Here is a 24,489-nt window from a genome sequence, read left to right on the forward strand (position 1 = left end):
AGGAATGGTTTGTGGATCAGCATGGAAAAAGTCTTTATGAAGCTTTACTTTAAAGAAGGTCTCCCTATGAGATCTGTAGTGTGGGTTTCAATATCATTAATATTTCCACACTTCATCTATGATAAGGAAAGAAGAACACCTCTACATCCCAGTGGTGTAAAGCCAGCAGAAAAGTCAAGGTTGGGGCTGTCTTTGAGGCACATTTACACTTCCTGGTCTGGCCAGACTGGGTGAGACTTGTTGAGGACAGGCAGTGCTCTGCCTGGGGAGGGCATGGGGATGGTTTCTGCTGTGCCCCAGCCTGCTGAGTGTCAGGAGAGAAAAGAAGCAGCCACCTCCTCCTCCTCGTCCAAGAGGAAAAAGAGGAGGGGAGGAGGAGATGCTGAGAGAAGGAAAGCAGGGGAAGATGGGCTGCTGGATGCCCTTCTCTCCCACCAATACAGAGAAGAAGAATGCTTTGCTCTCTACTGTGCTAAAACATGACATTTAGACATAAGCAGTTTAAATACTCCCCTGAGCTATGTCGAGGGTGCAGAACAGCTGTATGTATAATTAAGTAAAGCTAATTACAATAAATTAAGTTAACTAGAAAATGAGTCAGAGTTTTTATTCCTAAAAGTTCTGTTGTTGTTGCCAGAGTTGAGGCTGCTGCAGGGCAGGATGCTGGCCCACAGGCTGTCGGAGATCTCATCACATCAAAACTGGTAACTGGAAAATGTGGAATGGGAAGAGTGTTCACATCCCTGGAGTTTGGCACCTACTTCAGAAGCTCTATGAGGAAGCCAATCTCTCTGGGATAACTGTAGAGCTAAGGTGCATGTCTTCTCTTTCTTTTGGCTACAGAAGTCTTCCCGAGTGCTCAAATTGGCTTCTGAATATGGTATGAATATTTCTTTTGCCCATCTATCCAGCCATACTTGCATAGTTCTGTTCTAAAATAGCAACAGGCACAAAAACTTTTATTTTAACTGAGCTTTTAAGCATGATGCACAGTCCAGTGAGCATCTACTACAGCTCCATGAAAGTCAACAAAGTTACACAGGAATGCTACTAGTGAGTCCTGTCAGAGAGGAGGATTTGCCTAACCATTTATTAACATTCTTGTTTCATGCTGTGCCAGTGGAAAAGGGGCAGCATGCCAGGAAAAAGCCTGATTCTAATGTAATTAGTGGAGAACATAAGCCAAAGTAATGCTATGGGATGAACTGTAGATACCTTGGATTTAAAGTAGCATTGCTACCTTGAGAGTCAACTCCAGGAAGAACACTGTACTGTGCTGGCTGCAAATATTTTAAGGAGGAAAGTGTTGAGCAGATTTTGGCTCTAGCAGACCAAGTGCATCAGGAACAAACCTCCAGAGTTAAGAACACATTGGGAAAGAGTCATTGAAGTTTGCCTTTCTTTTACACACTCCTAACATCTGCTGCTATCCACTGCAGAAACAGGATACAGCACTGGAAGAATCCTTGGTTTTGCCTTATAGAATTATTATGATGGTTTGCTCCTTCAGTTGTGTGATGCATTTAGGAAGGAACAAACTATAGTTCAGCTGGCATACAGCAGAGATGCCGAAGGCTGTGAGAATTCGTCCTGTGTCTTACTGCTGGGTGCCTGAGTTAAAAGACCAGATTGTGAGAGGGAGAGCTATCTTTCTTTGCAGAGCAATGACTTTACTTTGTGCAAGGAGAAAGGAATTAGATTGGCAGGAGCTGCGATTTTGCTTCCTCCCCACAACAACTCTGCAGAATATAGGTTGTTCTATGTATCATTGCCACAGAGAGCTTGCTCTTCTCCAAGCATCTCCTGGTACAGTGCAAAAAGAGACCTCTCCACTGCTCAAAAATTAGAGCAAAGTCTCCCAGCAGGAAAAATACCACTGAAAACTACACTTAATTAATCTGCATTTGCCTTATCTGATAAGAAGGGACGTCACCGCAGGAAAAAAAAAAAGAATAAAAATGAGTCAGTGACTATCTTTAAATGACTTAGTTTTAGGGTAGGCGTAATGCAATCCACACAGGCTGTGAAATTATTCTCATCAGGAGGCTTTAAGGAAGGTTTCTGGGAAGCAAGGTGAATTAAGGTTTGACCTTCTTTTTAGTATTGTCTTTCTTGACACTTTCTCTTATATATACACTTGTTTTCAGGCTTCAGGAATGAGCTGCATTGATCCTGTTTTTGGAGATCAGTCATAGTGGTAAACAGCAAGCCTCTGTGATTTATGACTGGGCTTGCTTGCTGATAGTACCTTGGAGATGTCTGAGCACCTGCAGCTGGGGAGCCGGCTTTAGGAACCAGGCATTTAAACCTTTCAGGTACAGTTTTCTCAGCAATTCTCATTTGTGAGGTGAAAACAAATGGGATATGATGGGGATTATTGCCAGTGTTACTGATCACTGCCCAGTGATGTTTCTCAATTTAGAATGTTCTTTAATGCCCTCTTTCCCCATACCATATTTGTTCAACAGTTTACCAAAGATTAAACATTCAGAATTTCTAGTAATACCAGTAATAATGAAGGGAAAGTGTCAGGAACTACTGTGCATGCCATGGATTTGACAAAGTTCTTGGAAAGTGATGTTGTTGCTTTATTGATGATGTTGTTTTGGTGATGTTGTTGCTTTATTGACTGACAACGTGATTTCATACCATCTACCCAAAGAACACAGCTAACGTGTGTAAGTGTTATTTAGTCATCCAAAATGGTAGGAATACAAAATAAGTTACAATTGTACTTGTGAGCTCTAAGTTTAATTAATTTGTTTACTTGCCATTATACGTAATGAAAACATGGGTACAATTCAATACGCTCATTGTAAAGACCACTGTCTTTTCTTTATGCTTGACAGTGATGGATATAAAGTCATCTTATACTAAAGATAAACCGCTCAGTGAGCAAAGACTTTCCTCAAACACCAAGCCTTAAATTCAGCCATTTTCACTGCAGAATAAGTGATGCAAAGATAAATTTGGCCACACAGTGTTGGATGTTGCCGTCATATTGATAGAAAGGGCTGTGCTGCATTACAGCTTCACTTTTGACTGTACACGAGGGAGCAGATTCCTAAGGGGGAAGGCTATCACCTTCTGAGGCACTTCTGTATCTGTCTCTTGGCACTGAGGGACATTTCCGAGGGAGATTTCCGCATATCTGAGATTCATAAGATGATTTATAACATTAAATCCTTGGAAACAAACACAGCAGCAACAGCAAAAAACTGTGGGAAAAACCCTGCAGGAAAATGGCACATCTGTATTGATCAAGAACCACTTAACAAGGCATAGAAAACATGCCGCTATTCATTAGCAGTGTTTGAAGGCACAGATTTTCAAGGGCAAGAGGAATCATTATGATTTAATAGTCTAACCCCCTTTGCAATGCGGACAAGAGGAGTTCTCTGGTGCAAGGCCAACAGCTGTGTTTCAGCTAGGACATATCTTCTAGGAAATTTACCCTATCCATACTTCATAATAAGCATTGAAAGAAAAGTCATCTTGGTCCTTCGTAATGTGTTTCTGTCACTAATAACACTGAGAAGTAATCTGTACTCTACTACTGTACTATTCTCTACTAATCACATCATAGATGTTTTGAGTGATTTATCCAACTTCAGGCACCTCCAATAGAGGTCTACAACTGTGTGAGTCACAAGTACCTTTTACAGGCAGTGGAGCAAATAGAACCTTTAAGGGAGTGATTCATCTAACCTGTTTTAGACACCTACTTTAGACTTAGATGAATTGTGCTTTACCATCCACTGAGAATATTGCTTAGATCTGTATGGACACGCACAGCTTCTAGATGGAGCAGCTCAGATACAGACATCTATATTTATCTAGATGAATCCAAACATCATACAGGCCTTTGTTCTGCTGAAGTTTGGCCTTCCCCAGTAAGATACTTTTGGACTACGAGCAAACTATCCCTTAGCTTTCCCTGCCCTTGTTAAGAGAGATAGGACAGGATCTGTTAGTATTTGACCTGTTTCCTAATACTTTAAACAATTTTTGCAGTCTTCAATTTTTCATTTTCCTTCCGTAAATATCAGAATTGGACACAATATTAGAGAGATGATCATATATCAGGATGGTAAATATAGCAGTAGTAAGAACAACAATATGTGACTAGCTGTACTAGGTCAGACTCAAGGTCTGTCTAGATTAATGGCTTGTCTTTGACAGTGGTGTGTAGTGGAATGATTTGGGAAAAGTATAAAGAAGGAAAGAAGTGAGTGATAGTTTCTGGACTCCTCTGCAAGCCTCCAGGTCTATGACAAACACAGACACCTCTGTGCTCAAGAGTGCTCCACAGAAGGTACTTAAAAGAATTTGTCTCATTAGAATAAGTTTCAGCATCCATAATATTGAGTGCCAGTGAGTTTAACTGTTTAAATATGGAGCACTAAAATAAAAAATCCTTTTGTTTTGAATCTGCCACATTCTGTTTTCCTGTCATGTCCTCTAGGTTTCTTATCATGAGACACAGTGAAAAAATATTCAGCAGTATAAGCTTCTTGCCTAGATCCTGTTTATCTGCATCAGCTTTTCTTGCCATGGCACTGAGCAGCACATCATCTGCTCCAAAACCCAAGACTTTCTATAGAGTATTGTGTGGGTTTTTTGTTTGTTTGTATGTTTTTTTTTTTAATGTAGCAGTCTTTGTCTCTGACATATGGGCCTGAATTAAATATATTTATTTGAATGTCAACAAATTTGCTTGTTACTTTCTCTCACGAGTTTGGGGATATTTACAAAATTTACTAGGATCCGTTTTTCCAGATAATTTAAAAAAATGGAAATGCTAGACATATAGAGTCAAGAATCATATTTTGTAGAACCATTACTAGAAACATAATAGCTTTACAAAGATTTTCTATTTATAAATACACTTCATGACGATCAAATATTTAACTGATATTAAATGTATTTTATGTGGACTGCAGTGTGAATACTGTTACACTAGTTTATCTTACTGATGAAAACTTTGTGCTGTATCAAATAAGACAGATAAATCATGTAGCATTATCTACCAAACTCTCAGCCTCAAGAGGAAGTGCCAAGAGAGCTTGGCAAGACCTGTTCCTGTCACATCCCCTTTGGTGGAGGAGGGAAATTCCTCAGTGCTGTTCACTGCTTCGTAAACAGTAGTATAGAGAAATGCCCTCTTAAGAAGGGTTATGAATGAGAAAAAGCCTTCTGAGACCTTCTTGCCCTTTATTGTTTGCCATATTCTTCCCTCTCAAGTAAGGCTCTCGGCAATTCAGTAGCTGTATTTAGACTACAACTGTAAGCGCAAGCTGCAGTTTAGATCAGGTTCAGATGATCCTTTTTGGGAAAATAAAAAAGCTAAATGCAGTATCCAGATTTGGGAGGATTCAAAGATCAACAGCCATAGTCCAAAATATTATGTCTGAGAAGAATCTGGGACAAGCAATAGAGCCCATCTGCAACCCACAGGTGTCTGTTCAGAGAGATAGCAGGTTTGAAGAAGCTGCAGACAACCAGACAGAATCATAGAATCAAAGAATCCTTAGAGTTTGAAAGGACAGATAGCTGTCCTTTGTCAGTGCATTTGCCTGCGGAGCAGAATAAAAATGTTTCTCTTCTAGGTCAGGGTAGCACTGAGTCTGCTGCCTCGTTCAGAGGACATTGTCACAGCTTGGCTTGGCACAGTGACGACTCAGTGGTGTTGCTCGTGCCATGGGACATGTCCGAATTGCAGCACAGGTTTGCTTGATGTTGCAGAAGCCGCATCACCCTGAGGAGTCCTGATACCGCAACTGCACCAATAACTCTACCTTTTGTGATTTCACATTTTTCATCAATTGCACTTGCGCTGCTGATCTCTGGTCTGTGGCACTTGTAATTGCAGAAATGTCTTCTATGTTCCTTCCCTGACTTGCCTCAGTCAGATCATACAAAACGAATTTCTGAAGGAGAAAATGGGACTTTCATCCTATGCGACACAGCCAAAAATAGTTAACTCTTAAATGTTATTTACAATTTTATCTCCTTCCTCCTGGAGGTAGAAATGCCGCTGGCATCTTCTGTGGTAAGATGCTTGCCAGAGGGTGGAATGCGTGAAAAAGGATCATTTCCTGAATCATCCTCTGAAGGCGGCCTCACTATGGAAGAGGGAGGGAGTGACCTCTCTGCTTCTTCCCTATTGCACTCCATCTGGAGATGGTTGCTGAGCAGAGAGTGGGAGGCAGAGGGAAGGCACATGTTGTGCCTCCCACTCACCATGTTGGAACACACCAGCCCACTGGCACAGGCATGCCCTCCCCTCTTCAGGCTGTTCTTTCATGTACTAGCAAGGACCAGGGAGCTATACCAAAACAGGCCTTATACATTCAGCTCAGAACTCATTAGTCTTGAGACACTCATGCTCAAGCAGCAACCAGTATCCCTTACAAAACCAGAGGGAAGAAGGGCTTACAGCAATGGAGAAGAAATCACGCAGTTAAAGAGCAGAACGTGCCATACCGCCTGGTTTTCATTTCTAGACTATGAATAAAATAACTTTCTCAGGGTAACTAGACTACCATAAATCCTTATTGTAATATGATCTTTGCTACACTAAATGATGACATTAAAGTGCTCTCTGATTACATAAACTTAATATTTGGAACAAAAAAAAAGACAACTTGTGTTTGTATACATGTATAGGAACAAAAAGAAGAAGAAATTGTTAGAATTGAAAGGTTTACCATTTAAAATGACTTAGGCAGTCAACAGGACAACTAAATAAAACTACATATGAGTTATGCCATTTAAGGATTAGTAAAGAATTTGCAACCTAATTGTGTCAGTCATCTGAAAGATCAGTTTCTGCTGACACCACTGTCCACCAAAGATGCTTTGCAGTGTGGTCCAGAGTGTCTTTTTCACCATCTTTAGCTGATAACAATTACAAATAAAACTTAGTCCATTGCCTTTGTATTGCCACAGATACTCACAAGAAACATTTATTTTTTCTTAAATTTAACCGCTCTTTGTCTGAGGAGGACTTTGTATCAGAGCTGCTGCACTGAAACCCAAGAAAAAACCACCTGCAGAGCTGTAGGTCCATGGTGCAATTTCTGCCCTCCAATTGGCTGGCTCCGGAGTAGCACAGAATGAAATGCCTAATAATGAAAAGCACTCGTGTTGACCAGTTACTCAATATCCAGTTTGTTTGGTCTTTGTCTCAACACTGAGAAAGGATGAAGCTTTGTCTGTCTATGCAGGTTGAACATAAATTGTCATAGTACTTCTACTGTGTTAGCACTAAATACACACCTCAGTACAAAGCTGAATAGAGCTGTACCTCCTCCAAATATGAGGGTATACGGATGGCTGACACAACTGCTTCTGCCTGGTTTGCAATATGAAAACTGACTTTGAATCAAAACAATCTTATTAAACAAGCATTCATGTCAATGGCATGGACAACAGACTGTTTATTTTATCAGACATATCCACTTACTCCACTAGTTCAACAAAGCATTGTGTATTGATTTGACATAGATACTGTCGAATTACGCTGAGTGACTGCAGGATGTACGAATACAGACCTTATTTATATTCTGGAACTGTGTCCTTTCTGCCATCTTGGATCTTCCCATAAAATCTTATAAGATGCAAGAAAAAAATCTATTCTGCTTTTTCAGATTTATGACTCTCAAATGAAAGAAGGAACAGAAATAATCTTTCCATTTGTCAGCCTGTCATCTACATGAAACAGACACAGCTGCTGCTGCAGAAAAAAAATTCTATTATAGGTGCAAAATGGACATTTTCTTCTCAAATGTCTTTGTCAGTAATTTTGCTTAAAAAACTATGATATCTTAGGACAGTAGAATTCTCACTTCATCTTATGAACCAAGAGACATAATAATTCACTTCAGGTTTAGTCTGTGTTATTTTGTGCAGTTGAAAAGCTGGCAAATTCTGAGTATTTCTGCTCAGAATTGCATGTACCACTTTTGGAAAAGGTAGCATGCAATGTTGCTCATTCAATTCAGTCTCTTCCACCAAAGAGATAATAATAATAATAGGGGTCACTACAAAGTCCCTTGAAAGTGCCAAGCAATGAAGCCATCCAATCTTCTCTCTTCATCCAGTGATGGTTGAGCACTGTCTTTAGACTAGAGATAACTAAGAATGAGTTAAGTCTTTATTACAGAAGAGCATGCATGCTTAGGAGGTACATGCAGCTGTGAAATTTCATCAGTTTCTTCTCAAGAGATTGATAGGAGACTGCAACGTGACTAGGGTGGGAAAGGTAAAAGTGCTCTTCACTGTTATATGGGAACTGTTAGGCCACAGCCTGAATCAGTGATTTGAGTACCTGGTGAAGAGGTGTGGTCAGCCCTGGGAGCACAGGTGCAAGCAATTCACCTGCGTGACCAGAAGGGGCAGACTCTGGATCTATCCATCCCTAACCTCATTTAAGGGCTGGCATCTCTCTACTTGGGAGTTGCTTCCTTCCAGGAGTTTTTTAGCAAGCCCTTATCTTTGGAGTGGGGTGAATTATTCCTTCCTTATTAGCAGATTGTGACTAGTACCTTTCTTGGGTTGTCTGAAAACTGGTCAGAGGCAACTGTATACCTCTATTTCATACCATACAACTGCGTACTTCCCTTTCAATTGTGTCAAGCCTGGGAGGAGGCAACCATCTCATTCTTATAGAGCAGGTCAGCCCAAGACCCGCTGGACAAAGGATTTGACCCTAACTCCCTGCCCAATCTAGCGTAGACAGACCCTTCCTTACTTTCTCTCATTTTTCTTGAAAATATTTCTCTTCCTCAGATTCCTATAGGTTTTTCCTCTCCTTCTTTTGTTCTTCCCTGTAACATCCCATCTGAAACCTCACAGTTCCTCCGAGAGGAGGTTTGCTGGCATCCTTGCAAAGGGATGCCTTGCTGTCTCCCACCCTTCTGCTCTCTGTCTCTTCTCCTTCACTGAAGAATCCCATGGGCTAGTTGGAGTGAGCAACAGAAAACTAGAAACTAATTAATTCCATTTGGAAACAGAAAGGCAGTGCCAAAGGTAACTGAGCTGGGAAAACAAGCTGATTCCTATCATGGAAATTTCTAAGAAAATATACATGGAATAAATATCAGTCATTTGTACTGATCTGTTAATGCAGGTGCAGCATTATATGACTGGAAAAAAATGTAAGACTAATACTTACTAGTCTCTTATGTTTAACAAAAGACAGAAAGGTTGAAATCACAAAATCAGCTTTTTTACAGCCCTTGAGTCTGATCTGTCCATAGGCATGACTTCAGAAAGACTTTTGAATTAAAGAATAATCAGATTTAACTGTAAATATGAAATGATTTAAAATGCAAAATTAATGAAATAGACTAATCACATATTTTGAGAAGATAACTATTTCTTCATGTAGAAGAACAGAAGAATGTGTAGAAGAACTAGTTGCTCAGGATTTCTGTAAAAATTTATCATGGTAGCAGCTAAACAATATTTCTGAGTAGTGTAAGACAAAATTGTGAGAATTGATCTCAGGAAAAACTAAGTTTCCATTTTACGGTATTACTTCTCAAAGCAGACTAAATTTGAAAATCTGCGATTCTTTAAAGCAAACAGATTCCAGCATGAAAGCTTGGTTTATTTTGATGAGTTGTAGACTTCACACAATTATTTGCAACAAATACTTGCCATTATTATGGCAATATATTATTATGATAATATAAAAACCCGCTGTCTACAGATGGACATTTCTTTCAGATTCTTCTTTCTTACAAATAAAATATATCTAATTATTTCTTAGATATATCAGGATACTAAAAAAGGAAGAAAGTACTCTCTTCTGAGATGATGACATGAGTAAAGCTCTAATTTTGTGGGGAAAAAAGTTATTTTAAAGTTTTGAGAATAAAGCGCTAGATAATTCACTATTTTTATTCTGAGACTATTATGTTTATCCTTTGGTTTAGTGGAGTTGGCATGCTCATAAATCCCACCTTTCTGTGGCTGTTATTTCTGTCTGTTAGATTATTTTTTTATTCGCAAGGCAATAAAAGGTCACTGAAAAAAGGAATATAATATTCCGTCTCATAAAATAAAGTTAAAGAGTATTTAGCATTTATATCTTTCCAGGGCGGTAAACAAAATATGGTTTATTTGACTCAATGAAGACCTATGATACTGAAAAGTATAAATTTAATGACTTGTTTTAACAGAGTAAGATAAATCTTTCAAGACAAATTTTCAATAATACCATGTTGTTCCCAGGGAATTCCGCTATACAATTATACATAGGTGTCCACAGAAAGAGCAGCACTTTGGCTCTTACCTGCCAGAATTATTTATAAGATGCACAAGTGGACTTCTTAACCATTTCTGGGTGTACAGCACACTTGAAAGTTGCTGATCTATTATATAGGAAAAAAACATTCCTTGATATTAAGTTTAGTACTAAATTGGATCATAAAATTGCAGGAATAAAAGCTTTTCCGTTTTACATCAAGCCTTATTTTGACCAAGGGCTGCTTCCTGCAGTGTATTTTTGAACACCCAGAGCTGAACCCAATGAATTCCTTTTGGAAGGAAAATTTAATTCTGCTTAGTAGGAAAATTTAATTCTGCTTGAGACACTTGTTTATATATATATAAGCATATATATATATATCAGCTAACCAACTAAATGTACTAAAATGAATACCATTGCCAAAATAAACAACAACAAAAATTTGGAATAAAATTGTATGTGATAATACAATGAAAGAATTTTAATCTTTTGATGCATCTTCTAATGCATCCTGAAAGAATGGGAGTTCTGGCAGAGAATCATACCACACCCATAGTGCTCTTTAAAAAGGAGGAGAATTTTATATGCATAGTCCAGACTTTTACTGATTGAGCTCATGTATTAATTGTGATCTCTTATGCATACTTCTAACAGGGAAAAAAAAAAACAAGTTATTTTTCAAATTGAATGCTGAAACAAGGTTTCTTCTTACATGGATTCAGCTTCAGATTTTAGAGTAAATTTAAGCACCCTTCTACATCTGGAAGCCAATGGCTTCTATCAGTTTTTACTCCATTTTATCTCTCATCAGTCTCACCCTATTCAGAGAGAGAGAAGAAAGGATTCAAAGGCACACAGGTGAAGGAAATTATGCCATCTGCAATTTATGTTCAAAAAAGAACAGAAGTTTCAAATGTATTTGAAACTAAAACACATTGGTGAGAGAGGACATTAAGCATAGGTATTACCATTAGCTTTGCTTAAATGATGCACATTTTCATGGATTCACAGAATCACAGAATGGCTTGGGTTGGAAGGGACCTTAAAGATCATCCTGCTCTAACACCCTGCCATGGGCAGGGTTGTCACCCACTAGATCAGATTTTCAGTGAAACGCTCTTCAACAATTTTGGTTCTGGGAGGTGGGAAAATGGAAAAAGAACAAATTGTGGTACCTTAAGCTAGGTATCTAAGCAATACTGGCTGTATTTTCCCTTTGTGCTTTGTTTCTAGCATTCCCACTGAAGTTGGGGAGAGCTTCAAGCACTCAGGATCTGTTAAAACCAAGATTCTTTCTTTATGTGTTCAAGTTCAAGCAGAAGACTAGGTTTGTGGTTTGTTTTTTAGCAAATAATTCTTAATCCTTATTTTTTCTCCTACCTAGTGTGATTCAGTAGGCATACCTGCTTTGTAAAGAGTTACAGATTCAACAAAACCAAGATGTACTTTCCTTATAATCACAGAAGACAAGACCTCCAGAGGACCTCTGCTGCGCTCCCTACATTAAGACAGCGGCACCTATAGCAAGAGCATGTCTGCTAAAAGAACTTTATGTTAATGGCATCTTAAAGAAATTAGGGAAATGGCCGTTATAAACAAACAGGAAATAGGAAAAGTGAATACTCTTTTGCACAATAGTTTTGATAAATTTTGCAGTGATCACCGCTATCGCATTGACTAGGTACCAAAACTATTTTCAAGAGTTAAATTCCAAGCAGGATTTGGACCATTATTAGGCCAAATATCAAAAAGTCCTTTGTGAGTCCCAAGTACACACATTTGAAATTTAAGCACAAATCCTTCCCTTTTTCAGTTGATTTTGGTTTTGGAGAATTGTCCCCCACTTACATCAGGATCGAAACATCACAATCTTGCAGAAGAAAAATCTTCTAATTTACATGCATGAAAATCCACATCTCCACTAAGCAGGTAGTTTTTTGCTGTTACCCTTTTTCAGTAAATGAGTGGTACTGCCCTCATGCCATTGTAACTGTTAGAGATTTTTGGCACAGGATCTCAAAGAGTGATGGAAGCTTGATGGAATTCTTTTTCTTCCTTCCTGTCTCAGTATTGAAAATCAAATATAATCACTATTTATCCTTCCACCTGCAGAGCTCCCTGCCTTGGGCTTCTCAAGTGGAACCTTGTAACTTCATAACTCCCATAAATCAAGTAATCCTGTATTCAGTCTGAGAGATGCCATGAACTCATTTTTTAACCCAACAAGATTTATTGGGTGGTGATTTTTCATGCCTTCTGGCACCCCAAGACAATGGATATTTATATTTTTTTCCTTCTAACTCATTCTCTAACATTTCAAAACAATGACTGTATATCAGTTTGTGTGCCAAAAGTATCACCTCATGACGAGCTCCTACGCATTTATACGCACATGATCTGAGAGTGCATCCATTTTTTCCATAACTTACTGTACCACAGGTTTTTACAATGAGAGAATGGAAGCATCTGGAACAGTGTGTTTCACACTGTTGTTCTGAAAGATCTTGTGATGTTTCTAGAAATTGCCAAGATACAGGTGGTATATTAGGCCTTGAGTGATTATCTTGTTACCAAATCTTGCCAACTAGTTTTCAAGAGACCAAGAAAAGACAAAAAAAAATCTCAGTAATAGGGTACGAGACAGAGGTTATTTCTTGGTAATAAAGTGTCCTGATACTCAAATGACTGAAGAACGGTTGTCATTTCACTCTATGAATATTGTAGGAATAGGTATTACTACAGTTTCACAGGACTGCAAAGGTTTAGATGAACTTTTCTATTCTCATACCAAAATAGAGTGAGTTGAAGATTCTCTGAAGAGCTAAATATTCATGGAAAGAGAAACAGTAGGAAAACTGGAGCATATCTGCACACCTCAGCCGAGCTTAAGCTAGTTACCCTGAAATGAAGCCAGTGCTGTAAAGCCTGGCAAAGAAACACTGATGCCAAAATGCACAATAGCAAAGCCCAAAGATTCCTGAAGAAGTAATGTGATTGTTGTATTGATGCCATGCATCTAATAGGCCTTTGTCTGCTCTGGCTTCTGGTGTGTTTTGTTTCCTGATAACTGTGTTGTTTTGGTCAGATCACTAACATGCTGGTGAGCACAGAGCTAACTACAGCTGCACTCATCCTTTCACAACTGCATTTTTTCTAATTGACACCTCAATGATCTGCAAAGATAGACCTCCACATTACAAGCATTAGGCTGCAATACTAACGTTATTAGGTGCCATCATTATGAAGTTGATAATATTTTTAATATTTTGATTGCATTACTGTATCTGTAATCCTACAATTTTCTCAAGGAATGCTATTGTGCCGTGATGTGTAATAGCACCTGAGATCACTTAAACACGCCTTGTTTTTAAGCACTTGTATTCAGAGCTCTTGAATACAGTGAAGCAAAGTCCCATCAGAGGAGCATAGGTATGTCTGGGCTGCTGACCCCAAGTGACAACATCATCCCGTAACATTAAAAAAATCCTGTGCTTAGACTGGTCACAGACACTCAAGTGTTCTGCAGAGAAGACATAAATATCTCTCACTATACAATACTTGAGAAGTAGGGCCTAGCACTGACTCAAACACCAAAAAAAAAAAAAAAAAAAAAAAAAAAAAAAAAAAAAAAACACTAAAGGTGGAATTGCTGTAATTCCTGCGGGGAATGCGTCTATGATTATGAACAGAGAAGCTGAAGGGGCTCCTTCAAGACTCAGATCCAGGATGAAGTGTGGTAGTCAGAGGAAAAACAGTTTGTGCTTTGTTTCCTGCATCAAGAGAAGTCTCACAGACTGTTTTAAGTTCAGGTTTAGAACTAAGCTGAGACCAGGTTACAGAAACTTGCTAAGTTTCTGGCTTGATGGTCAAATCAATTGTGGTAGATGCACCAAGAAGCGTATGATTTGTTAATACTTATGTTTCCATTAACTTTGTCGGGATAGAGGTTAATACTAACAAGGACTGTGATTAAACTTACAGAATAAAGATGATAAATTGTTACTTTTACTACATGATCCTACAAGAACATGGATTCAGGACAAGGGCTTGGGCTGTAAGGTAAGAGTAATTTTTTCAAACTTTGCTACTAATAACTCTGAAGCTGGAGTTCATTTACTGCCATAAAAAGCAGAACAGACTTTAGTATTATTACAACTGTGTGAAATTTAGAACCTGCAGAAGAAATGGGAAAATTGATATGAAATTGGTAATATGACCAAAAAAATGGGTACATTTGATTTTGGCCTGGGAACAGGTGTCCAAAATGCTATTAAGGATTATTGTTTACAATAGGACAAAGAGTGGCAAAAAGGATTATGGACAGTAGTGGCTGATGCACTCTGTTTTATTTACTTTTTTTTGCCAGATCCACAGGTTATCCAGTGATGTTATTCCAGTATAGAATTATCTAGCAGTCATTTTCATAGTTGGAAGTGTTTATGCTAAACATGAGGATCTTTGGGTAGTAAGCAATAAAATTAATGTGCGCTGGACCTCTGCTCACATGCTGGCCAACTCTACTTGGCTACTGTTATCAACCTAGGAACAGAATAGAAATAGTTTCATAATTTCTTCATCAGTCCTTAACTGAGATCTGCATGCAGTGTCAACATTAATAATAACAAGCGACATATCTGACACTCTACAGAAAAGTGCTCTTCCACATAAAACTAAATCCAAACCCAGTCTCAATCAAATTCAGCCTACATGTGACCCAACTCAAACCTAGTCCCAGTCTCAACTGTAATTCAAATTACAGTCTTGAGTCTAACTCTTCTTGTCCCTTTCCCATTCTAGTTTTGTTCTAGGCTTCTATGAAGTACAAACTTCAAGCGTAAGTCCATCACTTCAGCCTTTCCTTTCCGTAACAATAGAGAAACAATAAATTGTTCATTAACTTTGTCATAAGTCAATTCAGAAAGTCTCAATACTTAAGCAAGTTCTTTTGCTTACACTAATATCAATAAATTAATATATTTCATATGCCGAATTTTGAACAGTAAAGTAAAAGCAAACTTTTGTCCCCTTGGATTTTAATGAAGGTTAAACTAAGTCTCTAACACAAGTAAAAATAAGGTGGTCTTTTTCAAAAGTTTAACATTTTCCCCAAACTACATTTATTCTTCTGAATGCACAGTTGGTTTTGGAGCATTCTAGGAGGAATTCTCTTGAGAAAAGGTAACTGTGCTGGCTCTCAGAAATGTGAATGTACTGAAGTTGTTACCCTGGAAAGCAGGAAAACTGAAGTAACCTATGAACTGGAAAGATATTGGAAACAAGACATGGAACACTTTGCAAGATTGCCTGAACCAAAGTACTGCAGTGAGAACTGATGACTGAAAAGCTTACAGTAATTCAGTTTGAAGTGTTTTTAACCACGTGGAATGCTCTCTCCGTACAGCAGCAGGCAATCTCTCAGCAGCCCACATTTTGTGGCTGTTCAAATTCAGAATTTCATTCCTAGTGATGGTTTCAAAATATACACATGAAATGTGAAGAAAACGTCCTGGGAAACAACTGTAAAATAAAATTGGGTAAGATTTATTCAGTGCATACTGATTTCACATGTCCTTAAGGCTGTGTAATTTAATAGACAATACTGGCAAATGTAATATGGATTATGTTAATAGGTTATGGATTATGCTAACACTGTTTGAGAACTCCATAGAATATGGTAGAAAATATTTATTTCTTTTAACCTTTTTGTCTGTAGCAAAGTCATAATGGTTTATTCAATTAATGAATTCAAAAATAGTTTAAAAGAGCTTGTGTTACACTTTGCGGTATGGATAATGATGACAAAATCTCAAAACCAACACAGCCTGCTTTGGCTCTGCACCGCCACCCATCTCGAGGAAAAACCTTAATGCTCTTCCAGAGATGACATCATGGACTTCATCTGAATGTTTGGGAAAAAAAGTAAAAAATAAAAAGGGACTATGTGTTCATGCCAACCTCAGTGCTTATCTGCATCCAGACATCAGCCTTACAGCCTCAGCACTGAAAGCCCTGGAGACACGTGAAGCAGCTGCGCCGCGCTCCAGCTCAGCTCAGCGCTGCTCTGTGCAGGGTTGGGTGAGCTCTGCTCGGTGAGCGGTGCTGAGCCAGAGCCCACCGTGCTGAGGAGGTTGCCACGGTTACCGCAGGGATCCTGCGCTTGGTGCTGAGATTCAGGGCTGTAATAGAGACGCTTTGCTTCACTAAACAGGAAAAAAATAGCAAGATATAGAACAAAGATTAAGTAACTGAATTTCTGCAGAAGTAAATAAAAATAAACAATGACAATTACATATAGGCAAAATGCAAGAGCTGTAAAACTGTTGCTAATCCCTTAATTATATACAGATGTTTAAATCAAATGTTTTATAAACCCAGTGGGAATTTTCAACACAATACGGTTATAAATACAAACTCAATCTCTATTATACCCTTTGCCACTCTCTTATCCCAGCTGTAGTGCCTGTGGACAGATACCTTGTTCTAGTGTGGGATGAGGTGAAGCCCCATCATCAACCTCAGCACAACTCCTGCTGCGTTCAGCCATAATGAGTCTCATCCTGCAGTATGTTAACTGAGCTACAGGTTAACTCAATGACTGAATGACAGGTACACTTAGAATCAGGATAGCTGCTGCAACTTGAAAGGTGAGCGCGGTAGGGTAGTGTGGGGATGGGCCTCTTTTCCTAGGTAACAGTGCTAAGATGAGAGGTAATGGCCTTAAGTTATGCATGGAAAGATTCAGGTTGGATATTAGAAAAGATTTGTTCTCAGAAAGAGCAGTGAGGCACTGGAACAGGGTGCCATGAAAGTGGTGGAGTAACTATCCCTGGAAGTGTTCAAGAACCATGTAGATGTGGCACTCAGGGACATGGTCAGTGGGCACGGTAGTGACGTGTAGATGGTTGGACTGGATGGTCTTAGTGGTCTTTTCCAACCTTAATGATTCTATGATTCTATAATTTGTCACACAGGTCGGTGTGAGATGGGGTAACCAGAGCTGCACATCAGAGCACAGACATGACACCATGCTGCTGGGTATGGCACATGAGCAGTCCTGCATAAGCACAGTGAGTGTGTGACTAATTTTATTACTTACATAGGATAAAATAGCTTGTATCTGAGTTCAGAATTGAGCCCCTGGTATAAATACAGATTTACATTATGAGTTCAGAAACTACTGATGGTGGCTGTGAAACGCACTAACATTTCAAAAGCCTCCTAAAATGTTGAGAAAATTCCATCAATCACGGTCTTAAAACTGTTCATGCCCTTCATCATTTTGGACTCCTTTTACATAATTTTCAGCTCCTATTTTACAGTCTGTAGTTGAAGAAGTCCTCTTGCTCTTTCCTTTATTTACTTACTTTTGACATGGAAGCACATACATTTTATGCTTCTCTTGCAAAAACTTATGTGATCAGTATAAGGTCAAGAAGAGGTAACTCATATAATAAAAGAGTTTGAGTCAAAACTCATTTTAAAAGTAATGAGACATCACTTCTATAATTATTTGTGATACAATATTAGAATGAGGAATTACTTTGACCAAAAAATATTCACTTTTTTTTTGAGGAATTGTTTAAATGCAAATATCTTTGGCTTAATAATTGCTACAGAATATTCTCAAGCATAGGCTGTTTCTTTGCTTTTGCTGTGAAACATAGGTTGGACACTTCTATACTAGCATTCTTAACCATTTCAGTTATTCAGGATATTATTGAAATTTGTTTCTTTCTAAATCATTTATTTCTGAAGCTACTAGTTTTGAAATTACTGTAGCGCAATTCCTCAGTGCAGAAATCTTGAAGAAGGAAAGCTAGGAAGCCCTAGTAGAAAACTGAAATGAATTAGGCAAATAGATGAATGAAAAAGTAAAATTAGTAACTCTAAGGGGGCAGTTTACTTATCGGGAAAGTAATTTTATGAACTTAATCTATTTAGGCAAGAATCTTTGGGGTTTTTTTCTGAAGGTTTTCAAGCAGCAGAATTAAACGAGGTAATGTTGGTTCATTATGCCCAAGTTCAGCCAACACTGTGAAAAGCCCCATCAAAAATCAACAACGCTCGTTCTGGCTTATCCCTCATTTGCCAGCTGATCACTGAATCTGCCCAGGATGTTTCCATTTGTAGAAGACAAACCCAGGTAGTTATTGGTTTGAGAGCAAAGATCCTTCCATTTAGAGGTGTGTTTCTCACAGGCACTTACAGTGGGTTTGGCCTTTGATGGTTATTTAGGCATGTAAGTGTCCAATATTACTTAACGCTTGGCTTTCTCACTGGAGGATCCGTGACAGGCCCAGGCTTCTGGAGACTTCCACCTGTAAGCTTTGAATTTCTGCATGGGCCAATCCATCGCCACATGGCAGCTCAATCAAGGTGAGATTTTATGAGGGTATTGCTTTTTTATGTCAGCTGGCAGCAGCTTACCCATGGTGACGAGCAACAGCAGGGGACAGTTGAGCAAGAATCTCTCTTTGTTTGGAACCCACTCTTCACTGCCCTTGTGTGGGCAGTAGAGGCATTCTCAGAACCTGCTTGGCACAGTCGGAGGGTAAGAGAAGGCAGAGAATCTGTTCTAGAAATTGGTGCTGCCCCTTAACTTTTGAATCACAATGTTCAATCCCTATGTAAAAAGCAAGGCAGCAGCTTTGGTTCCACCTCCCTTATTCCTGAACACTCACTGTCACACACACAGGCCTGGGGCAGGCAGCTGGTGTGCAGCAGAGGTGTGCTGCAAGAGTGCCTGCTTCTCCTCCTGCCTTTTTTTATGAGGTTCTAAGCCTGTTTTCCTTCTTTGCTTTTACCATGCCTCTGACTGCAAGAGACTCAAGAGAATGCAGCCAGGAGACAAAGTACTGAATTTGCTGCATCCGAATTCTATATGAGCAAACTTTATGTCACAAACAGCTCAGTGATTTCATTGAGATATAAAGTTGAAGAAGAAGCTGACAAAGATTAGAAAAATCTCTCAGCAGCATAGAAAAAAAATGCCCAAAAGTAGCCAAGTAAATTGCTGTTTGTCCATGAGATGTGAAAGTCTATCCTCAACATATTCATGGAAATGCAGATTTATTCAAAATTTCTCTGTCTTTCTATCTGTCACAAGTTTTTTGCAACTTTAAATGATTGGACTGGATAACTGAATTTAAAACCTAATGTGTTTAGCTGTAACAAATGGATAAGTAATGGTCAGAATTTTAGTGAGACACTTAACACATGATTCTGGAGTTTGCACAAAATTAAAGGGATTAAATATCTCTCCTAGGATTTACAGTATGATGTGAGCCTATAAATAGAAAAGACTGTAATTCAGCTGCCTACCAAATATCTATTTAAAATGCATATCGGGCTCTCAGTCTAATTGAAAAAACACGAAGAAAAAGCGGTCATAATAAAAATCTGAGGTTATATTGAGGCTGATTTTTGGATTTTGTATTGTTAAGAGAAGTTTAGAGGCAACTAAAAGGATTTTTCCACCTGATCTGACTAAATGAGAGGACAAAGGGAGGACTGTCCAGAGTACAAGCAATGACCTATGAGATTAAAAAGAAGTCTCTTTGTTGCAATTTTATCATCACTTGTAAGTGACAAAGTACCAAAAGACAGGTTTGTGGCAGCTGCAATATATTTTCTTCAGAGCAGGAAAATCATCAACAAGGTGTCTGTATGTGTGTAGCACTGCTTGAATATGAAAGCAATTTTCTGAAGCCCTGTGGCTTAATTCTATTGTTTTCGTCAAGAACAAGTATTCTGGATCACAATCTTCAGCAACTGATAGTAATGGACACTCTGTGAAAAATGGATGAGCAAGTTCTTCAAACGACTACTGGACAAGGCTTCAGTACTATCAACAGCAATATTTGCACTTATCTAAAAATAAATTAATTGCTAGCAGCGTTTCAGTACATTTGCTTCTCTGGATTCTGTGTACAATTTCCATTAAACTAAAGGGGAAAGGAAATATGTAAAGGGAATAAAACAAAGAGAAAGGAAACAAAAAAGAAGGCATGCTGCATGTAGAGAGCAACTATAATCTATTTTCTAAATACATTTGTTCTAATAAAATATTAGCTAGAAATACAAGCAGTGATGGAACTGCTCAGAGCATAGATAATATGGGATTATATACATTATTGCATGATTTACCTTGAAGATTAGGTAGAAAACCTAATTATGCATTCAATATTCATTCTTAGTATCTCCTGAAAAACACTGCAGATTCATGAGAGTCAGTTCTTTTTTCCTGCAGCAGGACCATATCCTCCAGCATTTGATGGCAACATAAATTATAAGGTTCTTTAATTATTCAGTTCCGCCCAGACTGGCCAGCACCCTCATTATCTTCCCATGCAGAGCACCTTTCAACTTAGAGCAAAGCCTGTCTGTACAGGAGCAGGTTGTAGACAAGCCGAAAGAATTCTGTTTTCATGGTCAAACTAACATAGTCACTGACTTCTCCATCTACACAAAATCAGCCACCCTCTGGTCACTGGTTTTATCCTAGTTATTAACTTAAATTAACCTTTCATATAGAACTGTGAAGAATATTTGCATTTGATTCTAAAATCCTTCTGATATCAAAGAAAAAAATATCTTAGGCAGGGACAAGATCGGGCACTGGAAGCATTTGAATTGAAGTAAAAATTCAAGATGTTGAGCCTGATTTAGGCAAGGATATAATACAAGCACAGACTTCACTTTGTACATGTAAGCAGTCTCCTTTCAGACAGCAAAGTAAAAGCATGTAGAGGTAAACAAGGGCAAGATGAAGTCTGTTCAATTATTTGAGCATTTACACAAAGGCATTTAACCCCAAAACTCCAAAGATATTTAGGTGCCTTAATTCCTCTCAGAAGCTGTGCACTGCTGAGGAGCTCTGGAGGCAGGCTTCTCTGGTAATGGGAGCTAAAAGAAAATTATATTTTATTGAATTTCTATTCATATATATAAACAATATGAACCTGTTATATTGACTCTTGATTTTAACTCTTTGTATTTTATGCATTAAAATGATTAGTCTTAAATGATTTTTAAGCTAGATTTTCTAGTTAGAGCAAAAATCATGCCATTAAAATAACACTGGGAAATTAGCTATTGGAAGTACTCATTATTTGTCTATACGCAAACTGAAACTTCCCAAGTCTAATCACAAAGGAATGTTCATTAGCTCTCTGCCACAGCAGTAGCACCGTTCTGCTGAAGACACACATTACATTTACTGTTATAAAGCTCATGAAGACGGTGCCTTGGAGCCAAAATAAGACTTTCAGTATAGATGCTCTGCCCACAAACAAGGTTCAGTGGAAGATCAGTGCACATTCGAGCATAGGCTCTGCCCAGAGCTTTCCCTATTCCTGCTTTTCTTGGGCAACAAATGCTTACAGCCATCCAAGACAATTAGCAGCCTGTGGGTATGTGTATGCTGTTACCTATTCAGCTGAATTTCCCAAGCTGTGACAAAGGGCTGGCAAAGTGAATGGGAACTGCAGACTGTAAGGTGATGGCATCTCCCGTAGTGGGACTGTGTTAGTTGCACTATGAAATATTTCTGCCTAACCTCCACAAAGAATGGAAAACTACAGCAATCTGTCTTCAACTCCCACTCTACTAAGGTGTGAATAATAAATGGCTGAATACAACTATCACAAGTAAGGCTGCTATTTAGGTTAACTGTAAACCAACCAACTGCACCAAGAGTCATAAGGGCTGTAGGTATTGTTAAGCACTGGTTAAAAGCCTAACTGACACCTGGAAAAGAGTATTCTTTGTAAGTCAAGTTTAAAAAGGGAATTGTGGATACACTTCTGTCTAATTGCTTTCAACAACAGTAATTTCTGATACCATTTGCTGTAACAATAAATACTAAACATTTACATGTGCATTATTCCCCTAAATACAAAAATTATGTAAAACCAGTATTATGAATATATTTAGCAAATGTTAAAGTCTATTTGAAAACTCTGAGCATTTCTTGCATTGGATTCACAATTGAATAAGTAGACCTCAGAATGCAAAGATAGCGACTCTTTTAAAGGCAAATTATGAAAGTATATAGTATTATAGCACAAAAATAATGGAAAAGATATCTTCAGTAAACTCCAGTACCATATAAGCAGCCTCATACCCTTCATGTAGATTTCTTAAATTTCCTCAAAACTGACTCCCTCTGTGAAAAAAATATATCTAGTCACAATGCAAGACTCTTAATGGATCATTGAGGCCAGAGTCATTAGGGCTGAGATTCTGGGAGGGATTCCAGAAAGATCAGACTATAAACAAGAAAAATACATTCATTATTTATCGAGATATTGGCGTTCTGTCTCTTCATTCAACTACTTCTAACACTGCACATGAGAACTACAGTACTGAAAATATACTGTATCAGGAATGGCAAACAAGATCTATGAACAATTTGTCCCTCCTGTCATTGCCAGAATAAGACTCACCAAAGATCAGAAATGAAGCAAAACAAAAGAAAAAACTTACAAAAAAAAAAACCCAACCAAACCTCATAGAAAACTGACCAACCAACAAGCACTGGGTACTCAGTTCAAACAACTCACATATCAAGGGCTAAATGTTCAAATTTTGGGAAATTCAAATTGTGTTACACAATTTCTATGTGAAAATTGGCAATGCATGCATGCTTCTGCAAGGCATTTGTGAATGTATGAGCCCATTTCTCAATTAAGGAGCAGGTATCTGTACTGTACTCTGTATTTGATACAGTTAGGCACCGAAAGCACACAAGTATTTTGTAATAAATCATTTAAAGAATGGAAAAGATTTAAATTCTTACACATTCAGTTTGCAGCTAGCACAAACAATAATGCTGGAATACTTTGTATGGGCAAGAATTCTACAATATTTGGAATAGATAAAATAGATGTTCATGCAAGGATTTCTGGACCATCAGCTCCGTGGTATCTTAATCAATAAAATCATATAATTCCATTTATCCATTCATTGATACCCATGTAAAAAACTGTCTTACCTCCACAGTCCCACACAGGATTTTCACAGTCACTCTTTTGAAAGGCTTTAAATTTTCCTTGAGTTTTATCCTAAGTTTATTTATTCACATGTTTACTCATCTAAACTCATTTGTTTTGAGCCAACTATGCCCTTGAGTTTAGCCAACTCTTCTCAGTCCCTCTTGTCCATCTTCCTGACATATCCAAAAACAGCAATCATATCCTCTTCCAGCCTACTGCTGGCAAAGCTAAATTAACCCTGTTGCAATCTTCCATTCCTTGATTACCCAGAGACTTTTCTTTGTAATTGTTTCTCCTTTGTTTCAACTTGATTGTATGTAAGTTAGAAGAATGTCCTAAGTACACCAGATGAGATCTCATCGGGGCCTTATAAGATGGCATTCACATTTCTTGCTTTCTCTTAGAAATGTTTCATATTGTATATCCTAAGACTGCTTACATTTCACAGTCTGGATTATATCATGCTGTTGCTTTCTGTATCAGAGAATAATTGCAGCCCCTTTTAACTAGCTGTTACAGACTTGGCCAACATCATTAGTCTTTGGTAAATGTAAACTCAACACTTCAAATTCCTTTCGAATTATTAAAATCCTTTAAGTACATTTTATTTGTTTTATTTATGTGTATTTTTTGAAATTGTACAGTGTTTTGACATATAGTCTGATCTTTAGGAGGCAAAGCACTGAGTTACAGTCTTCCACCTTCGTTTGAATATAATGTACTCTGTATGTGAACATTGCCACTTTGTGATTAAGAGAATCAGTTTCTGCATTCAGACACCTCTACACTTTGGGCATTTTGCCCAGCATTGCTCCTGGCATGGAGAAAATGATATTTTAGTGTTACAGCCATTTTTCCTATAACACTAAAACCACTGGATTCTTGGAAGATATTTTCTGTGCATAGAAAAGTGGGACAGTAAAACGAACATAAATCTGCATAAGTGGTCAGAAACTGCTTACACAGAGTTTGTGCATTTTCAGAGGCAAAGCCTTATCAATGGAAGCATGGGAGCTCTAGCCACTATTGTGCAGAAACATACACATATACATTGACTGCTTATATGCACCACTGACTGCGGCAGGACCAAACATATGTGTAAAGCTCAGCAGGATCAGGGTCTGCCTGCTTCAGACTCTTCTGTGATCCTGACTTACCCCTCTAGGTTCTCAGTAATTAGTAAGAGATCATTGTAGTGCATTATACATTCAAAAATATTTTTCCCACACTAAGATA

The 24,489-nt window shown here is 38.3% G+C and overlaps 1 long non-coding RNA gene across 10 annotated transcripts; it reads left to right on the forward strand.

Annotated features, from left to right (window-relative positions):
* LOC110394494 lies at positions 1,963 to 23,855 on the forward strand. Of its 10 annotated transcripts, none has more exons than XR_002435665.1 (4): positions 1,975 to 2,073; positions 2,148 to 2,315; positions 11,492 to 14,317; positions 15,396 to 23,855. It is a non-coding gene; the product is annotated as an uncharacterized LOC110394494 (long non-coding RNA). The 10 variants fall into 10 exon arrangements; XR_002435660.1 differs by having other exon boundaries at positions 11,492 to 11,585; positions 14,240 to 23,855; XR_002435663.1 differs by having other exon boundaries at positions 14,240 to 23,855.

The sequence above is a fragment of the Numida meleagris genome, chromosome 2 (genome assembly GCF_002078875.1).
Source record: "Numida meleagris isolate 19003 breed g44 Domestic line chromosome 2, NumMel1.0, whole genome shotgun sequence".
NCBI lineage: Eukaryota > Metazoa > Chordata > Aves > Galliformes > Numididae > Numida > Numida meleagris.